Raw genomic sequence first — 19,164 nt, 5'->3', positions numbered from 1 at the left:
CCCCATTCCTTCCTTTCTAACAGTGGAGCAGGGGAAAGTAAATACTGGTTGTATTGTGGTAGGTGAAAAGTTGTGCTGTCTCTGTACATATCAAACAGTATACAAAATTATTCCTCTATCTGTTGCCAAAGAGTTCTAAAATTGGAAGAGGCCTCTGAGTTAATCTAGTCTAACTTTTAAGGGGTGCATAAATCCCCCCTCCCCACTCCCCCCACCCACTTCAACCCCTCCCCACATCCATGATAATCCATCATCTGCCTCAACAGCTTCAGTGATAGGGAATTCACTACCTCCTGAGACAATTCATTCCAATTTCTGACAGTTCTAATTATTTGGAGGTTCTTCCTTATATTGATCCAAAATTCTTCTTCCCTGTAACTTCTATCTATTGATCCTGGTTCTTTCTTCTGGAGCCACATAAATCTAATATGTCTTCCAGATGACAGCCCTTCAGATGGTTGAAGACAGCTTTCCTATCTTCGCATCTCCCAGGTAAATGTGTCCCAGTCTCTTTGATTCATCCTTATATGACATAGTTTCGTATTCCCTGACCTTTAGAAACTTTTCTGCAGGTAAAGGAGAGAAAAGCAAGAATGTCCAATGTCAGAAGGAAAGTTCAATTCTTTGTTAATGCTTTAAGTTATTTCATTTTGAAAGGAAAGTTGTATATCTACTTCACAAAGGAGATGAGAAATCTCCAATTGCCTGTTCATTACAATGGGCTCTGCATCCAGGGGTCATCCTCTTCTGCAAACCACACTTGGATTTCACTGCTGTGAGGAAAAAAATAAACAAACAAACACATAAATAGATATATAGATAGATAGATTGACAGACAGACAGATACATAAATGGATAACTACATAAAGAGATAAACAAATGAATGAATGAACAAATAAATAAATGGATGAATAAATGAATAAATAAACATATATCTGTGTGTAAATATATAGATATAGATATACTCAAAATTATGGCAGCAATGGAATAGTAACTAGAATTCTGAAGACCTAGTTTTTAATGCTGTACATGTGTGCACATCCACTCTTAGTTAAATATTGACCAAATCTGATGATATAATTAATTGCCACTGTTTCTATTTAAGTCACGTTGATCTAAAATCCTGGCTCATGTTTGGTCCCCTTGACAATTTCCAAAACCATGTGCCTTGCATTATAGTGTATTCCAAAATGAATTCAGTGTGTGTCCTTGCCCTAACTCAGGACTTTGGCTCTCTCCCAGAGCCCTGAGAAAGGTCATTCATACAGTATAGTGGGAATACATTTATGGTGGAAAACAAAGCAAAAGCTGCTCCCAACTTCAACTCTGGAGTCCCCTTGGGATTTGGGGAGTACTAAAACATCAGAGTTGATTCGGCAATTCTGTGGCAGGCATTGCTTGTTAAATCAAGAGTGTGCCTATATGACACAAAGTTCCCTAAGAGCCAGAATTTCTGAGTAAGCCTAGAGATGTGAGCTTTGGATTGCCTTTCAATCTGCTGTCCCCCATTCGAAGCCAAGTAATCATGAGACTTCTTATTTATTTGCAGTCAATTCTCAGATTATCCTAAATAATAGGTTCATGGGATCGTAGATTTAGAGTTTGGAAGGCACTTCTAGCCTAACCTTCATTTTATGGATGAGGAAACTAAAGACCAGAGTTTAAATTATTTGACCAATGTCATACAAGAAATATCAAAGCTGCATTTCAAATATAAGAAATGTAAAATCATTTTAATTTTTCAAAGTTCTCGCACCATCTCATTTCATTCCCCCACGCCTAGAAAAAGACAGGGCAAATATTAGTGTAATCATCTTGCAGATGAGAAAATTTAGGTTTGATGAGATTAAATTAAGTCAACAAGAATTTATTAAGTACCTACTATGTGTCAGTTACTGCACTAAGTCCTGGAGATACAAAGAAAGGCAGGCGCGCGCACGTTCCTACTCTCAAAGAACTCAAAGCCTGACAGAGGTTAAATAGCTTGCCTAAGGCTACACACTGAACTGGTGACATAATTAATAGTAAAACTTAAATCTCATGTCTGCAGGTCTGAGTTTTGTTTGAGTAACCCAAAATGAGTTCCCCTGACATAGACCATCCTTCTTCACCTACCACTAATTCAAGGAACTGAAACAAACTGGAAAGCCAAATCTCTGCATGCTTGAACATACAACCAGGTGTGCACACACAGATGCACACAAATACACACATGGAGAGCTTTCTAAAGTCAAATAAAAATTACCTTGCTTTCAGATTAGCATTAGCCTTGTATTATTCAGGACACTACTCTCTTCCATGATGGCAGATAATTGAGATAATTCATATTTGACAGTAATTCCTTGCACAAAGCACTTTCACGGCCATTATCTAATTTGTTCCCTAAATATCTCTAGGAGATGGCAAGGGAGAAAGGGCAGGGATTATTATCCCCTACACAAACACTTTTGTTCCATCAGAATTGATTTATTCTCCATCTCCTTAGCATTCTCTCTCTGTTGAGTAGCTAAAATGTCTGTACCCTTTAACCCAGGGATTTCATGGCTAAGCATATACACCAAGAAGGTCAATGACACAACAAAAAGACAGATCCATGTATGCCAAAATATTTATAGGAACACTTTTTGGTCATCAAAGAGCTTGAAATGGAGTGGATGTTCACTGACTAGGGAATGGCTAAACAAAATGTGGCACATGAATGTAATAGATTATGATTCTGTGGTAAGAAATGAAGAATATGAAGAATTCAGACAAGCGCAAGAACATTTATACGAACTGACTTTTTTTTTTTCCCCAGGGGAATGAGGGTTAAGTAACTTGCCCAGGGTCACACAGCTAGTTAAGTGTCAAGTGTCTGAGGCTAGATTTGAACTGAGGTCCTCTTGAATCCAGAGCTGGCGCTTTATCCACTGCACTACCTAGCTGCCCCCTGTATAAACTGATTAAAGTGAACAGCATAGACAATCTCAGTCAAAACTGAATGCTATGAAATTATAGTCACCAAGCTAGACCCCAAATAAGAAATATGAGAAGACACTTTCTGCTGCTTCTTTACAGAGGTAGGAACATGGGTGTGGAACACTGAATGTAATGTTAGGGTTTTTGTTTTTGTTTTTTTGCGGGGCAATGAGGGTTAAAGTGATTTGCCCAGCTAGTAAGTGTCAAGTGTCTGAGGCCAGATAGGAACTCAGGTCCTCCTGAATCCAGAGCTAGCGTTTTACCCACTGTGCCACCTAGCTGCCCCCATAATGTTAGGTTTTTAAAAAATATATATGTTGGGTAGTTTCCCTGAATTTTTTATTCTTTATAAAACAAAAAATATCAATAAAATTGTATTTTAAAAATTATTTCTCCATGCTATTTTCTTCAGCATCTCTTCATAACCAAGTCCTATCCATCTTTCAAGTCCCATATTTTCCAGAAAGCCTTCCCAGGTCACTTCAGCATGGGGATTTCTCCCTTTTCTGAACTCAATAGTATCCATTGACCATATTTTGGCACTTAAGCACAAGATCACTTAATTTTTCTTTTGGTACTTAACTTTTCAGGTATATGGGTATTGTTCTCCAAATAGATTATGAACTTTTCAAGGGAGGGGAGATGACATATTTATCTGTAGCCCCCAGATATTATTGATCCTCTTCAAGAATGAAGAATAAACAATCAGCAACAACGACATTATCTTTAATGGGATTTGAAACCCGGGTCTTTCTGACTCCAAATCCAGTCTGTCCATTACACCACTCCCTCTCCCCTCTGGAGATTGAGAGAGCAAAAATCCACCCAATCCATTATATTCAGCTAGCCCCAGGCCATGCTTAATATCCCATCCAACTCTCCACTAAAAAACCAGGACCTATTTAGGCATCTTGACATCTTCTCTGCCCTGAATGAGTACCTTTCCACACCTCCCACCCCCACTTCCATCTTTTGCTCCAGGAACAAATATCAAACCAATATTTCCATTTCTACTAGAACGGGCATGAACATTGCCTATTCTATGACACCTCTTACAATCCCTGCAATCTCTAGAGCAAAGGTCCCTCCTCTGCCACCACTCCTCCAATTAGAATGAAAGTTTGCTCTCCATTGTTTGGAACTTAGAAATAAATGCTTTTCCTTCCTTCCTCATTCATTCATAAGATGCTTCTTTTCTTTTTTTCCTTTTTGGTGAGGCAATTGGGGTTAAGTGACTTGCCCAGGGTCACACAGCTAGTAAGTGTCAAGTGTCTGAGGCCGGATTTGAACTCAGATCCTTCTGAATCCAGGGCCGGTGCTTTATCCACTGCACCACCTAGCTGCCCCTTTTTTCTTTTCTTTTTTTCCCCATAAGCTGTTTCTTAAAAGCCATGGTTTGGGGGGTGGGCACGAGATGTGTGACCACAACCTATTTCCTTCCCCTTTCTAAGCCTCTGACTGCTTAACTCTAAAATTGTTATGATGACACAAACACAACTGATCCTATGTGGATGTACGAGCAAAGCATTTTGAAAACCTAAAAGCATTGCCTAAATGTATTTTACAAAAATTGATCCATAAATGCTTGTTGAAATGAATGATCGCTTGTTGCTTGGATTAATAGGAGGAATCCCAGGGCCTAGTTCTTATTCTGTCACTGACACCAACTAGCCCCATATGATCTTCAGCAATGATAATCCTCCTTTACATCTGAAGGGCCATTTACAATTTACAAAGTGATCTCACATTCTCTCATATCATCTTCAGCTTCGTTCCAGCTGCCAGGTCTGTTCTATAGCTTTGTGACTGAGACCACTTTGGGCCTGTTCTTTTCTTTCAAAAACTTTAGAAAAGAGACATTTGGAAAAGCAAGCCTTGCCAGTAGGCAGGGATTCATTTGGCATTTACTCAATAAATATTTATTAATCACCTACTGTGTGTAGAGTACTAGACAATGAAGGAGAAACAAAGATTACAGAAAATCTAGTCCATGGAACCAGTAGGGGGATCTAACCCATACACACATAACCAGAATGCAAAAAAAAAAAAAAAAAGAGATGATATCTTTGTCAGCCGGATGCAAAGAAAATGCTATGGAAGGCACCAGAGAGAAAGATGGTTACCAATTGGTGGTTCTACCTCTATGCAAAGCAAAGCACTAAACAGTGTCTGGGCTTACCTTAGTGAGAGTTTTATACTTCAAAAGTTGGAAGGTCCAATGTAGGGAATTTATACTCTGAATCTGATTCTCACAACTAAGGAAGAACTGGTTGTTGGGATAGAAAAGATAGAAATCTTGAGGGAAAGTGATGACCCCAATTTATAAATTGGGATAGCCCAGATGAGAAAGCTGGGTCAAACTATGGTATGTCAAGCATACTAGATTTCAGAGAGCAGATCTCAAAGGAGTCAGAGAAAGGGAAGATTCCCAGGACTCAAATTCTACAGAGGAAATTAACCCAAGAGAAAAGGGAAGCTCTCAACAATGAAATTTGAATATACAAATAATCCCAATCCCAATGAGGAAGGAGTATTGTTTAAAAGGAACAATGTATATACACAAGAAAATAATTGAATCATCATGAAAAATGGAGGATGAAAGGTGTGTGTGTGTGTGTGTGTGCACACACACGTGAAAAAAGGGGAATCAAAGAAGTGATAAGACCGATGATTAGGGTGGAGAGCATGATGATAAATGACTATGGAGAGACAATGTTTTCTTTGTCAAGGAGAATTATCTTTAGAATGGAAAGGACAGAACCAACATAAATACCCAAGATCAGAAAAGGAGAAGTGAGCACTTGATTAAAACCCTCACCGTTTCTTATGGACAAAATGGAGAGGTATTCGTTAGGCAGTTGAGTTGAACATCTGAACCCAAAGAATAGTCAATTATAACTTGATGTCCACTTAGAAGTAGACCTCCAGGGGCCAGCTAGGTGGCGCAGTGGATAAAGCACTGGCCCTGGATTCAGGAGGACCTGAGTTCAAATCCAACCTCAGACACTTGACACTTATTAGCTGTGTGACCCTGGGCAAGTCACTTAACCCTCATTACCCTGCAAAAACAAAAACAAAAAAGAAGTAGACCTCCAGCTGTTCCATCCTTAGCACTAGACTATTTCACATTTTTATTAAAGACAGACCTGGGCATATATCTATCAATCAATTAACAAGCATGTATTAAGTGAGTAGGCACTTTTTATTTTATTTTTTATTTTTATTTTATTATTATTATTAGTTATTTATTAAGTTTCAGGTACTTTGTTAGGGGAAACAAAAACACAAATGAAATAATTCTGCCATCAAGGACCTTACATTCTAGTAGGAAAACAACTTGTAGTTGTTAATGCTGATAAAATATATATACCAAGTAAATACAAGGTAATTGGCATGGCAGATACCAGTAGCTGGGGGATCAGGAAAGGACTGGGGTAGGAAGTGGTGTTTCAGCTGAGCTTTTAAAGAAAACTGGGGGGACAGCTTGGTGGCGCAGTGGATAAAACACTGTCCTTGGATTCAGGAGGACCTGAGTTCAAATCCAGCCTCAGACACTTGACACTTAACTAGCTGTGTGACCCTGGGCAAGTCACTTAACCCTTATTGCTCTGCAAAAACAAAAACAAACAAACAAATAAAGAAAACTAGGAATTTGAAAAAATCGAGACAATATATTCTGTGGAGAATGGGGAGCAACCTGTGAGAAGGTCCAAGGATACTGATATCAAATATTGTATGTGGGGAATAGCAAACAGTCCAGTATGACAGGATTATAAAGTGTGTGAAGGGAAATGATGAATATAATAATACCGATAATACTGTAAAGGTAGGTTGGAGCCAGATTGTGAAGGGTCTTAAATGACAGAGGAGTTTGTATTTTAACCTAAATAATATGAGCATTAAGTTTTCAGATGATACAAAGCAGGGAGGCAAACCTAAAGTGCTAGATGACAGAATGAGGATACAAATGGTTCTTGACAAGTTAGTACATTGGGTCAAATTAAATAAGAGGTTACTTATAGGGATAAATTTAAAGTCATACATCCGGGTTCAATAAGTCAATTCAGAAGCACAAGAGGACAGTATTCTACACATAGTATAAGTACAAGTAAAGTAAGAAATGATGAGCAGGAAGACTTCAGAAAAACCTGGAAAGACTTAAGTAGACTGATGGTGAGTGAAGTGAGCAGAACCAGGAGAACATTGTATACAGTAACAGCAACATTGTATGATGATCAACTGTGATAGACTTGGCTCTTTCTAGCAGTGCAATGATCCAAGGCAATTCCAAAGAACTCATGATAGAAATGTTCTCCACACCCAGAAAAAAGAACTGTGGATTCTGAATGCAGATTGAACCATACTGTTTCTACTTTGAGGCTGCTTTTTTTTTCTTCTTTGAGGTTTTACCCATGTGCTATGATTATTCTTTCACAAGATGACTAATGCAGAAATATGTTTAATGTGATTGTGCATATATAACCTATATCAGATTTTCTGCTTGGGGAGAGGGGAAGGAAGGGAAGGAGGGAGAAAAATTTGGAACTAAAAATCTTATGAAAAATGTTGAAAACAATTTTTACATGTAACAGGAAAATAATAAAATACTTTTATGATAAAAAATAAAATAAAACAAAAAACAAAGATAAGTATATAGATCAAATATAAGTATATAGATAACAATTTGTCTGAAAAGGAACTGAAGGTTTTGGTAGTCTGCAAGCTAACCCCATTTCTGTGTGTTCTGACGGCCAAAAAGGCTGATACCTTTTTTTCCTAATGATTTTCATCTGAATTAAGAAAGTCATATAATCTAGGCCTAAGGATAGTGTCAAGGATATTCCCATTGCACCCAGTTCAGATCAAACAATATATACTATATTGTGCTAGGCTCACTGTACATTATTTTAGGATTGATAGTAATAAACTTGAGTGTATCCAGAAGAACGTAACTAGGAAGATGGAAAGCCTTGAGATTATGCCATATGGCTCTAATAGGGCACCCCCTCATGATTTTCTGAGCCAGAGCACCTCCCATGAAGTTGCACATATGTGCTTTAACTTTGGTGAAAACCCTGTGCTTTGGGATGATAAGGCCATGCCTTACTGATCCCTATCTGGAGGACTACACCAAAGATGAGTGAGTGACTGAGTCAAGAAGAACTACCTCCTCAGAAGGTAATAAAAAGAAGAAAAAGGGTGGGGGAACCCTCTTTTCTATCTGTCATCATTTTGAATGCATTAACTCTGGGACTTTGCCAACTCTCCCTTTGGATTCCAGGCAGGGTAGGTGCAGAATTTCCTCCTCCCGCTCCTCTTCCTAGTAAAATGATGCCAAGAAGACATGTCATCAAGAACATATTCTGGCCTGCTTGGGCCTGACATAGGACCCAGAGTGCCTGGCTGCCTCTTCTGTTTTGTATTTCTTTCCCTGAGCACAAGTCACTGAACAGGAATCCAGATAGATAGATAATTCTCATTCTAGTGGCTCCCTCATGAGTTCAAGAACTCCTGAGTTCCCAAGCCATCCTGCTACTCCAGAGAAGATAGCCACCCCCTGGCAAATGCTGCCGATGAAAGAGCTAAGAAAGTCCAAGCCATTCCCTGGCTGGCCAGAAAAATCTCTATTTTGTGAGTTTTATGGATGGTGAAAGTGAGATATCAGTTCTGCAGTCCCACAAAGTGTATTTGTCCCTAGGGAGAAGGTGTGATGGGTTATTGTTTTATCTTTTCAGTCTTTGTTAATGTATGTTTATGAGATTGCTGTATTTTAAGCATTCCTTTTGTGATGGAGAAAATATACTATATCTGATATCTATTTCATATATTGAGTACTTTTTAGAAGTGACTTTGTTAATAGGCTATATCAAAGTTTTGTTGAAGAGATTTTTACCAGAATTCTGAGGTGGGGGACATAAGGTACCAGAGATGAGAAACTGCCTGATTCCTCTCTTTTTATTAGGAAAAGGGCAACCAGGACTGAAAGCAGTCCATTTATTTCCAAAGAAGGAGTCCCCTTTATAGGGAGGACCAAAAGCCACATTCAACTGGTTGAGTTCTTTTCGAATATTTGAAAACTGTAGTGTAGAGAAAGGAATGGATTGGTTCTTCTTAGTCCCAGAGGGCAAAACTAGATGTAATAGCTAAAAGTTGCAGGAGTACATTTGGTTTTGTTGTTGTTGTCATGTTTTGTTTTCTTGTTGGCAATTTCCAACTTTATTTTTTTTAAATAATAAACATTTTGTTGGAGAAACTGGAAAAATTGGAACACTAATGCATTGTTGGTGGAGCTGTGAACTGATCCAACCATTCTGGAGAGCAATTTGGAATTATGCCCAAAGGGCTATAAAGCTGTACATACCCTTTGACCCAGCAATACCACTATTAGGTCTTTTTCCCAAAGAGATCATAAAAAAGGGAAAAGGACCCCATGTACAAAAGGATTTATAGCTGCTCTTTTTGTGGTGGCAAGGAATTAGAAATTGAGGGAATGCCCATCAATTGGGGAATGGCTGAACAAGTTGTGGTATATGAATGTAATAGAATACTATTGCGCTGTAAGAAATGATGAGCAGGAAGATGTCAGAGAAGGACTTACATGAACTGATGCTGAGTGAGATGAGTAGAACCAGGACAACATTGTACATAGTATCAACAACATTGTGTGTTGATCAACTGTGACTCTTCTCAGCAATACAATGGTCCAAGATAGTTCCAAAGGTCTCATGATGGAAAAATACTCTCCAAATCCAGAAAAAAAAGAACTGTGGAATCTAGATGCAGATTGAACCATATTATTTCTATTTTTTGTTGTTTTTCCTTTTTGCTCTGATTCTTCTTTCACAGCATGACTAATGCAGAAATATGTTTAATGTGATTGGACATATATAACCTATATCAGATTGCTTGCTGTCTTGGGGAGGGAGGTGGAAGGGGAAGGAAGGAGAAAAATTTGAAAGTAGAAATCTTATAAAAACAAATGTTGAAAATTATCTCTACATGTAACTAGAAAATAATAAAATACTTTTATGGAAAATAAATAAATAAATAAACCATTTTATTTAAAGTTTTGATTCCCAAATTTTATCCCTCCTTCCCTCCCTCCCCTTATCCCTCTCTGAGGCAGTAAGCAATCAGATATAGGTTATACATGTGCAATTATGCAAAACATTACCATATTAGTTGTTTTGTATAAGAAAATTTGAATAAAAGAAAAAAATGAAAGAAAGTGAAAAATAGCATGCTTCAGTCTGTGTTCAATCAATATCAGTTCTTTCTTTGGAGATGGATAGTATGCTTCATCATTAGTCCTTTGGGATTGTCTTGGATCATTGTATTTCTGAGAATAGTTAAGTAATTCACATTTCTTCATCAAACAATATTTCTATCACTGTGCACAATGTCCACAGGATTATAATTGTGGCTGATGTAAAAAACAAACAAATGAAAACAACTTCTTAATATTTAATGCTGTCCAAAAGTGTTAAAGAGCCTCCCTAGGAGGTGTTGGGTTCCCTCCTCGCTGGAGATCTTCAAGCAAAAGCTGGATGATGATTTTTCCCCATGAGTTATTCAGGAATGGAATGGAATGGATAGCTTCAGAGACCTCTTCCAACTCTGAGATTCTTTGATTCTTAGACAATATCCACTCTAATCAAAATTGTAGCAGTTACAGCCTATTCTGTCTTGAGCAAGACACTTGATCTCTTTATGCTTCTTTGGTTATCCATAAAATGGCGGGGTTGGACTAGGGGACCTCCAAGGTGCCTTCCAGGTTTGAATCTCTGATCCTAGGACTAGATGACCTCTAAAAGCATTTCCAGTTCTACACTTATATGATGACATAATGATCCTTTGTGGGCAGTGAGAGAAAGGAAGAAGAAGTCAAAGATGAGTACCAAGTTTTCAACATGGGACACTGAGTGAATGCTGGTAATAAAGAAGAAACGATTTGAGACCAAAAGAAGGAGCAGGTTTTCAGAAGAAAGTTCAGCTCACATCTGGCTATGTTCACTTTGAGATGCTAGCACGACATTCAGATGTATTTAGGAGTCTTGTAGGTGGTTGGAAATATGGATCTGGAGCTTGGGAGAGGTTAGGATTGAATTTATAGATCTGAAAATTATCTGCATGAAAGGAGATAACAAGCTAAAGGAATGAATGTGATCGCCAAGGGACAGAGGGGACAGAGAGAAGAAAAGACAGGCTGATGATTTAGAACCTTGGGGAACACAAGCAAAAAGGGGTTGTGGAAAGGACAGAAAGCCTTCCAAGGCAAACAAAGAGATGTCATTGAGGAAGGAGTCCAAGGAGACTGTACTGTCTCAGAAGCTACGGAAAGACAGAGTATTCAAAGGTGATAATAACAATATGGAGAAGTCAGGGGGGATGAAAACTAAAAATAAAGACCCCTGGATTTGCCAGTGATCAAGTCCTAAGTGACATCCCATAGAGTGACTGAGTCAGGAGTCAAATCACAGCAGGTAGAGGAGTGAGTGGTTGATGAGGAAGTAGAGACATTGGGTCTAATTTATGTTATGGGCCTGGGTACCTCATTTGTTTTTTTGTTTTTTGGGGTTTTTTTGCAGGGCAATGGGGGTTAAGTGACTTGCCCAGGGTCGCACAGCTAGTAAGTGTCAAGTGTCTGAGGCTGGATTTGAACTCAGGTACTCCTGAATCCAGGGCCGGTGCTCTATTCACTGCACCACCTAGCTGCCCCAGGGGTACCTCATTTGAATGGGCCTAGCTACCTCAGAAGTTTTCTGCAGTAAATCAAAGAACCTTCTCCCTCAGAAACTAAACCAAAGGACAGACACACCTAAAGAGGTTAGTGGGACTGGATCGGGACTGAGTTAGCTCCAGGACCATCACCCTTCATTCCAGTCTCCCCCACCCCTTGGAGAGATAAGATTTGGTGTGGCTGCTGCCTTTTTGGCATTATGGGAAGAGAGATGGCTTGAGAGATCTGGAGCCACCCCTCACCCAACTTTCCCCAGCCACCACTAGTGGGGGATGGTCCTCCCCCAATAAGGGAACTTTCCACAGTCTGATGATCACCCCATCAGACCACTACCATCAGTCCTCTATAAAAGTATCTGCCTTTCTCCTTCTAAAAGAGATAGGTATCTCAGAGAGCCATGCCTCTGTGCCATGCCTTCTCCCCATGAGAAGTCCAAGGACTTTTTCCTAGGACCTAAATAAACTATTATTTTATTCTAATTGGATTTGTGTGCAAGAAGGTGTAATTCCTTAAAGAGGAATTCCTAAGAACCCCTACCCCAAAGCCCCACCTATTTCCCCCATAACATATGGGAATGAAAGATGAAAAAGAGCCAACTCAGTTGTTAAATGGAATAGAAGGGTCGAGGGAAGGAGTTTTTTGTTTGTGTGTGTCTATGTGTGTATCTGTGAGTGTGTTTTTTCTGGGATTGAGGAAACCTAAATTTCTATAGACAGATGGTAAGAAGCCAGGAAAGAGGAAGGAATTTATAATACATGACTGGGGAAGGGTGATTAATGGGCAAACTGAGATAATTTGCATCTTAATGAATACTGATTTGCATAGTTGCTAGAGCTAAAACTCTCCAAGTCATCAATGTACAAATTAATTCTATAAGCTCAGGAAATTTGCATTCCTGTTTTCAATGAAGGATCTGTGTGAATTTCTGGGTACAATCTGGATACATAAAGGCTAAATTTTATAGATCCTAAATTCACAAAACTCCTGAAATACGTGAAAAGAAGAATTCGTCTCAGGAAGGAGTCTTGAAGGTCATCTCTTTGAACACCTTCATTTTATAGAAACAGACCCTAAGGCCTAAGGAAGTAAAATAATGTATCCAAGATCACACAGAATCAGGATGTGAACTCTGTGTTTCTTTCCTCTAGATCAACTGCTTTTTCCACTCTACTACACACCCATTACAACAACTATGATGACAGTAACAACAACAACAATAACAACAAACATCATAATAGTAATAACGATAACAGCTAGCATTTATATAGCACTTTAAGGTTTGCAAAACACCTTACAATTATTATCTCATTTTATCTTCACAACACTAACCGTGTTGGTAAGTCACTTTAACACTGTTTGCCTCAGTTTTCTCATCTGTAAAATGGCTGGGAGAAGAAAATGGCAAAGTATTCCAGTATCTTTTCCAAGAAAACCCCAAATGGGGTCATGAAGAGTCTGACACTACTGGAAAATGACTTGAACAACATCCTTACAACAACCCTGGGAGAGAGGTGCTTTTATTATCAAGAAGATGACTAGATCCTATATTCCAAGGCTATACCAGGAATGGCTCTTTCTACAAGAATGCATTCTTTCTACCATAGCCTGTTACTTCCCTCCCACCCATCCACCTCCCACCTCTGTTTCTTCCTCTGTAAAATGAGGGAGCTGGACAAAAGGAGTTCTAACATTCTATGGTTCTGTGATTACTCATTTGCCGACTGCATTAAAAGATAATTTCTCTGACATTTCTTCCCACCCCTGCCAAAATCAATAAATAAGGCTTCTCTTAGAGATCTTTCCCAAATTTCAGGCTTAGTTCTTTGGGAAAAAGGGAAACAGAAGACTGTATTCTTTTCTGGGAGCCACATTCTGGTGGTCTGTTGCTCTCTCTCTCTCTTCAGGACTGCACCACAGAAGGACTAGGCGTGGGGATGAGGAGAAAGAGTGAAACTGGGCTAAATCCTTTGAAGCAAAGATTCCTGGGAAGTTCCAAAGAGCCTGGGTGGGGCATGTGTCCAGAGGGAACTTAAACTCTAAACTGTTTGGACTGGGACTGCTCTAACTCTTGTTGGCAGAGACTTCCTCTCCCAATGCCATTCATCTTTCTCAGGATCTCCCTCAGTTAAAAAAGAAAATATTTAAAAAACAAAACCCACAGCTCATACCCTGGATGAGGAGAGTTTCTCTCTATTCCTGTGTGTCTTTGAGAAGGGCAATATTCTGCCAATTGTTGCATCCTATTCTAGATGCCGCCATTCTCCTCCCACTACCACCACCAAATTCCACCCCCACACATACACATACACTCGGGCTTCCTATTGAAGCCTATGAATAAACAGTACATAGGAACACGTGATTATCCTCTGACAGAACAAACTTCCCTTAAAAGATGATTTCCATTCAGACTACACAGAATGGGAATCTCACCAATCAGGATTCAGAAACACAAAACTGCTCCTCCCTTAGTGTGGGAGTCATTGCTGTTAATAATTGACCCCATCTCTATTTCTGTATCCTTTCCCTGCCCCTGTCCCTATCCCCATGAAATCTTAAACACATTTTTTCTATCAGGGATCTCCAATAGGAAAAAGGGATCACACTCAGTCATTGTACCACCTGTTGTCATGATGTTATTTTACATATTAGTAAATAAAATACTTTGGATGGAGACCAAGACATACCCATCTTTAATTCAGTTCAATTCAACTAAGCCAACTCAATTTAATTCAACAAACATTCATTATGTTTGTGGAAAGCAAAATTCTGTGGAAAGCACTGTACTAGCTGCTGGGAATATGAAGATGAAAAATGCTGGTTCAAGGAACTTACAAACTATAGAAGAATAGACAGGTATATAAGTGTGTGTAATTCAAAGCAGAGTAAGGGTGAGCAAGAATGTTTGCAAAGTTCTCCAGACAGATTTGGGGAAGAAGAAAACATTTTCACTAAGAAGGACTTAGACTTGGAGTTAGGAAGACAAGTTCAAATCCTGCCTCAGACACTTGCTAGCTGTGTGACCCTGGACAAGCTCATCAGTTTGGTAGAGTTTGAGGCACAATTGGAGACCCACTCTGGACAGAAATGGACATAGAAAGGCAGTAACTCAAGGGAGGAAGCAGTTTCAATGAATAACACCCCTGGAAGCAAGAGCAGAGCTAGCCAGGAGAGGAGCAGACCCAGGGAATCCAACTAAGCAATACACCCCATAGAGACACTACGTCCAGAGGAGCTATGTGAGACCCCTAGGAAGAGAGGAACTAGTAAAGATAGTACCTATGAAATATTCCTTCCATCTATCTTCCCAGTAATTGTAGGAAACGACAAATCTACAAGCATCCTGTATTACTATGTTCCCTCTCTATTCTAGGAAACACCTTTAAAAACCCTCAATATCATCAATGTGGGTACCAGCTCTGCTGACACAGGTCACAACATCTATGCCTCAGAAGATGACCTTAAGAACAATATATTGCCTCAGAAGATGATCTTTAAGAACAATATATTGGCAGAGGACCTAGGGTCAAATCCCCTCTCTGGTACTTTGTTACCTTGCATAAGTCTCTTAAATTTGGGGCAGCTAGGTGGTGCCATAGATAAAGCACCAGCCCTGGATTCAGGAGGACCTGAGTTCAAATCTGGCCTCAGCCACTTGACACTTACTAGCTGTGTGACCCTGGGCGAATCACTTAACCCTCATTGTCCTCCAAAAACAAAACAAAACAAAACAAAACAAAACAAAACAAAACAAAACAAAACAAAACAAAACAAAACAAAAACAAAACCAAAACCAAACCAAAACAAAACAAAAAACAAAGACAACATAGGTCTGACAGCCTGAGACCATGAGAAGTTATGGAGACACATGGTCAATCCTTTACTGATATATTATATTAATAAAATAATAATATGCTTACTGCTAACACTGGTGCAATAGCTATTTATAAAACAAAGTAATAGCAATTAATTTATAAAACACAGTTTTAGCATAATAATACATTTTTAAAACACATCATGATGATGACAATTGTTGTTGTGGCCCAAAGTATTGTCACTTGGAGGACAGTGTTCTGATGAAGCCTTCCAAATTTAACTAGTCTGGGATTTCTATAATGTGAATCTGTTGCATAATCTGCCATCATGACCACTTGGAGTCTTTCCAGCTTGGGAAAACACACCAGAGCTTGTATTCCTCAACTCATGACTAAGCATTAGAGTAGAATTTTAGAGATGGTGGACATGCAAAAAGAATACAAATTACAGTAATTTGATCTATAAAAGGAATCTCTATAACTGGAAGTCATGAGACCTTGGTCAATAATAACAATAGTTATGATAATTTCAATAACAATTCATGTTTATAGTGTTCATTATATAAAACCACTGTATTGATAAAAAGCAGTTTACATTCATTATTTAACTTCATTCTCTGTGATAAATAATAACATATTTATACTAGGCAAAGTGCTTTATATGTCATAAAACTTGTTCATGTTGGGCCTAGGGGAGATATAACGGCCCTTTGGATCCTGGTAATTCCCTCTTCTGATGTTTTAAGGGGGAGCCATATTAAATGAAAAGTTAAGGATGCCATCACAATTTTTCCAAGCCACCAGAGAGGAAAATTACTAACATTTGGGCAAAAGTTTGGCTCTATGCTTAGCTTACATTAATATTTATGTCTTGTTAACAACTGGTTTTTTTGCAGTTGGGAAAAATGCAGGTTACTACAAACATTTGGGTAACAAAGCAGTAGTAGATATTACAGTGTCTGTTAATAGACAGGCACCGGGAAGGGGAAATGAGCAAAGATCAGACTTTTTCTTAGAACTTCCTTCAGTTTTTGAGGAGGTGGGTACAACTGAGGGCATCAGCCTGAATTTTCTGCTTCAGGATATACACCAAGTTCATGGCCTTCCTTGACATAGCTCAACCCTACTTTTTCTTCCTCCTTTCAGAAGAGCTGCCCCTATACTGTGGATTCTTTCACGCTCAGCTTTTGATGTCTTTATTGCTATCTCTCTGCTGCCACCCCTCTGAAATCTCTCATTATTCCAAAGTAGGAGTTCTGAAAATCCTTTTATACAAGCTCCTTGGGGCATAACCAGATCCCTCACCCAATCAGAACAGAATTCCTATGGCACCTAACTGAAATATCTTTGATTGATTCTAGGAATTATTCAGACCTTCTTCACCCTTAGCGAACAATCCAGATGGGTTCTCTCCTCATAAATGTAGGGAGGTATTATAACCCCCACTTCATAAATGAAGAAAGTGAGAATCAGATTGTTTTAAGTCACAGATAAGTTTTCCACCCAGGTCTTCCTGTCTCCAACTTCAGTATGCTAGGCACTAAGCCATTCTATCTCTTTAGTAATAGAGGTGCTATGATTATTCCTTTTATAGTTGAGGAAACAGGTTTACAGCAGGATTTGACTTGTTGGAGATTATTTTGATGTAACAGTGTTGGGATATGGGGGTAAGGAGGCTTAGTCACTCCTTTCTTCTGGCTCCTTCCACCTTGTGGAACCACCTTCCAACTCCTCCTCAAGGCATGACTTTCTAGTAAACTCCTTTGGCTTCACAGTTCAGGCAAGGCTTGGCTTTCCTTACAAGACAGTCCAATAAAGAAACTAAGGGAAGAGGCAATAGTCAAAGAGCCACCTGCTATACCAGTCACAACCTCCTCACTGCCCTCCCAAACTGCTTATTTGTTTGTCTAGAAATGATCTGGATTTCAGTTTTCTTTCCGAATTGATCTTCCTGAAATACAGGTCTGACCATATCCCCACCATCCCCTTTCCCCACTCACTCACTATCCAATAAGATGCCTCCAGGATCAAATATAAAATCCTCTATTTGTCTTGTATAGACTTTTATAAACTGACCCCTTCTACCTTTGCTGTCTTCTTACACCTCCCTCTCCTTCACACGCTCATCAATCCAAAGACATTGGCCTCTTTGCCATCCCTCACACAAGACACTTCTCCTGTGCTTGCATTTTCACTGACCATCCCTTGTGCCTAGAATTCTCCCCCTTTTTATCTCCCCTTCCTGACTTTTTTGGTTTCCTTCAAATCCAGTCTAAAATCTTACCTTCTACAAGAAGTCTTTCCCAGTTCTCCTTAATGCTTGTGCCTTCCCCTTGTTGATTATCTCCGATTTATCCAGTATAAAACTTGTTTATACATAGCTGTTTGCATGTTGTGTCCCCCATTAGGCTGAGGATTCCTTAACTGGAGGGACTATTTTTTTTTTGCTTTCTTTGTATCCTTAGCACTTAGGACAGTGAGTGGCACATAGTAGGTGGTCTCACACTTGTTGACTTATTGACATGCTCTTGGAAGTTCTAAAATATGAATGGATAATTCTCATTTGTTCAATTCTAGGCCACTCTCCGGATTTTTCCTTGGGAATTTTTATAAGGCAGTTGTGAAATTTCCTTCTCTCTCATTCCCCTCTGTTTTTTCCTTACCATTGAATTTGTAAAAGAATACATGTAGAGTGGCAATGCAATGGCTGACCACACTTATATTTAAAAATCAGCTTTAAAACAAAAATGCAACAGAAAGCAAGTTTACCCTAAAAAAAAAATCTCACCTGCAACAGGAATGGGAAGGCAGGGGATGAGGGTGGAATCACCAGTCCTGGCCCTTCTCTTCTGATTGAACTCTGCAAAACAGGATCCACTGAAACATGCCTCATGACCTAGGATTCTGAGACACTTTGGATCTCATTGTTGCTATTCTTCATATGCTTCTGTGACAAGGTTCTGATTCTCCTGATCTCCTTGAGGATCATTAGTCTAGGCTATTTCCCAAAGTTTCTCCTGCTCTGAGGTGTCTCTCTGGATCTTCCCTCAATGTGCCTATAGAGTTGTGGGACTATAGGGTAGAATTCCTTACCCCCAAAGTTCGAGATAGCTAGGTAATGGGGGTACAGGTTCAGGAAAGACTAGAATCTAAGGTGTGAGAGCTGCTGAGCTCTTTTCTGGGCTGCTTTCCATCACTGGTGTCCACCCACCACCCAAATCTCATCTGTGGCTCCAAGAAACTATAGCATGAACAGCAGCCACACTCCAGTAAATGTTTTTGGCAGATGGATTAAACCATGTTGAAAGTAACCAATGGGCCTCAAATCCATATGTGAGTTGGGGAGTTGTCTACCCCAAACACGTGAGGATTTCCCCTGCAGAATGGGCATATGTGAATGATTTGTTCCAACAAGCCAGGAAGGCAGTGGAAGAAGGCACTGTGGAACTATTAGAGCATGGTTAGACATCAAAGACACCTAGGTAATCCACTACATCCTGAGCCATCATCAGTCATCTTGACTTTTGTCTTGCTGCTGAACTTCCATGACTCTGGAAGAGAAAGTTAGCCAACAACTTTGAGCCACTCTGCCTCACTTAAATCCAATTTCTTTACAAGTCAAATGACATCATCCATACCGTTTTTACCAATTTT

General features: G+C 39.3%; 1 long non-coding RNA gene across 1 annotated transcript; it reads right to left on the bottom strand.

The window, feature by feature from the left end:
* Positions 1-246: 246 nt before the first annotated feature.
* Positions 247-18,371, bottom strand: LOC122741720. The gene is made up of 3 exons (XR_006354872.1): positions 18,299-18,371; positions 675-773; positions 247-566 (listed from the first exon to the last, which is right to left on the bottom strand). It is a non-coding gene; the product is annotated as an uncharacterized LOC122741720 (long non-coding RNA).
* Positions 18,372-19,164: the final 793 nt, after the last annotated feature.

Source organism: Dromiciops gliroides, chromosome 2 (genome assembly GCF_019393635.1).
Source record: "Dromiciops gliroides isolate mDroGli1 chromosome 2, mDroGli1.pri, whole genome shotgun sequence".
In the NCBI taxonomy this organism is placed as follows: domain Eukaryota; kingdom Metazoa; phylum Chordata; class Mammalia; order Microbiotheria; family Microbiotheriidae; genus Dromiciops; species Dromiciops gliroides.
Note: the sequence above shows the minus strand (reverse complement) of the source record. Positions and strands in the feature narration are given on the sequence as shown.